Here is a 2,752-nt window from a genome sequence, read left to right on the forward strand (position 1 = left end):
GTGTACTCTCTGTGTAGGGCCAAATAGCATTCTAGTTTGCTCTGTTTTTTTGTTAATTCTTTCCAATGTGTTAAGTAGTTATCTTTTTGTTTTCTCATGATTTGGTTGGGTCTAATTGTGCTGCTGTCCTGGGGCTCTGTAGTGTGTGTTTGTGTTTGTGAACAGAGCCCCAGGACCAGCTTGCTTAGGGGACTCTTCTCCAGGTTCATCTCTCTGTAGGTGATGGCTTTGTTATGGAAGGTTTGTGAATCGCTTCCTTTTAGGTGGTTGTAGAATTTAACAGCTCTTTTCTGGATTTTGATAATTAGTGGGAATCGGCCTAATTCTGCTCTGCATGCATTATTTGGTGTTCTACGTGTACACGGAGGATATTTTTGCAGAATTCTGCGTGCAGAGTCTCAATTTGGTGTTTGTCCCATTTTGTGAAGTCTTGGTTGGTGAGCGGACCCCAGACCTCACAACCATAAAGGGCAATGGGCTCTATGACTGATTCAAGTATTTTTAGCCAGATCCTAATTGGTATGTTGAAATTTATGTTTCTTTTGATGGCATAGAATGCCCTTCTTGCCTTGTCTCTCAGATCGTTCACAGCTTTGTGGAAGTTACCTGTGGTGCTGATGTTTAGGCCAAGGTATGTATAGTTTTTTGTGTGCTCTAGGGCAACAGTGTCTAGATGGAATTTGTATTTGTGGTCCTGGTGACTGGGCCTTTTTTGGAACACCATTATTTTGGTCTTACTGAGATTTACTGTCAGGGCCCAGGTCTGACAGAATCTGTGCATAAGATCTAGGTGCTGCTGTAGGCCCTCCTTGGTTGGTGACAGAAGCACCAGATCATCAGCAAACAGCAGACATTTGACTTCGGATTCTAGCAGGGGGAGGCCGGGTGCTGCAGACTTTTCTAGTGCCCTCGCCAATTCGTTGATATATATGTTGAAGAGGGTGGGGCTTAAGCTGCATCCCTGTCTAACCCCACGACCCTGTGTGAAGAAATGTGTGTGTTTTTTGCCAATTTTAACCGCACACTTGTTGTTTGTGTACATGGATTTTATAATGTCGTATGTTTTACCCCCAACACCACTTTCCATCAGTTTGTATAGCAGACCCTCATGCCAGATTGAGTCGAAGGCTTTTTTGAAATCAACAAAGCATGAGAAGACTTTGCCTTTGTTTTGGTTTGTTTGATTGTCAATTAGGGTGTGCAGGGTGAATACATGGTCTGTTGTACGGTAATTTGGTAAAAAGCCAATTTGACATTTGCTCAGTACATTGTTTTCATTGAGGAAATGTACGAGTCTGCTGTTAATAATAATGCAGAGGATTTTCCCAAGGTTACTGTTGACACATATTCCACGGTAGTTATTGGGGTCAAATTTGTCTCCACTTTTGTGGATTGGGGTGATCAGTCCATGGTTCCAAATATTGGGGAAGATGCCAGAGCTAAGTATGATGTTAAAGAGTTTTAGTATAGCCAATTGGAATTTGTTGTCTGTATATTTGATCATTTCATTGAGGATACCATCAACACCACAGGCCTTTTTGGGTTGGAGGGTTTTTATTTTGTCCTGTAACTCTTTCAATGTAATTGGAGAATCCAGTGGGTTCTGGTAGTCTTTAATAGTTGATTCTAAGATCTGTGTTTGATCATGTATATGTTTTTGCTCTTTATTCTTTGTTATAGAGCCAAAAAGATTGGAGAAGTGGTTTACCCATACATCTCCATTTTGGATAGATAATTCTTCGTGTTGTTGTTTGTTTAGTGTTTTCCAATTTTCCCAGAAGTGGTTAGAGTCTATGGATTCTTCAATTGCATTGAGCTGATTTCTGACATGCTGTTCCTTCTTTTTCCGTAGTGTATTTCTGTATTGTTTTAGTGATTCACCATAGTGAAGGCGTAGACTCAGGTTTTCCGGGTCTCTATGTTTTTGGTTGGACAGGTTTCTCAATTTCTTCTTAGATTTTTGCATTCTTCATCAAACCATTTGTCATTATTGTTAATTTTCTTCGGTTTTCTATTTGAGATTTTTAGATTTGATAGGGAAGCTGAGAGGTCAAATATACTGTTAAGATTTTCTACTGCCAAGTTTACACCTTCACTATTACAGTGGAACGTTTTACCCAGGAAATTGTCTAAGAGGGATTGAATTTGTTGTTGCCTAATTGTTTTTTGGTAGGTTTCCAAACTGCATTCCTTCCATCTATAGCATTTCTTAATGTTACTCAGTTCCTTTGGCTTTGATGCCTCATGATTGAGTATTGCTCTGTTTAAGTAGACTGTGATTTGCTGTGGTCTGATAGGGGTGTCAGTGGGCTGACTGTGAACGCTCTGAGAGACTCTGGGTTGAGGTCAGTGATAAAGTAGTCTACAGTACTACTGCCAAGAGATGAGCTATAGGTGTACCTACCATAGGAGTCCCCTCGAAGCCTACCGTTGACTATGTACATACCCAGCGTGCGACAGAGCTGCAGGAGTTGTGACCCGTTTTTGTTGGTTATGTTGTCATAGTTGTGCCTAGGGGGGCATATGGGGGAGGGAATGCTGTCACCTCCAGGCAGGTGTTTGTCCCCTTGTGTGCTGAGGGTGTCAGGTTCTTGTCCGGTTCTGGCATTTAGGTCACCACAGACTAGTGGTGACCTCTCTCTCTCTATCTCTCTCTGTCTCTCTCTTCTCTCTGCCTGTCTCTCTCTGTCTTCTCTCTCCTCTGTCTCTCTTCTGCTGTCTCTCTCTCTGTCTCTCTCTGTCTCTCTCTCTC

The sequence above is a fragment of the Oncorhynchus kisutch genome, linkage group LG30, assembly GCF_002021735.2.
Source record: "Oncorhynchus kisutch isolate 150728-3 linkage group LG30, Okis_V2, whole genome shotgun sequence".
Classification (NCBI taxonomy): Eukaryota; Metazoa; Chordata; class Actinopteri; order Salmoniformes; family Salmonidae; genus Oncorhynchus; species Oncorhynchus kisutch.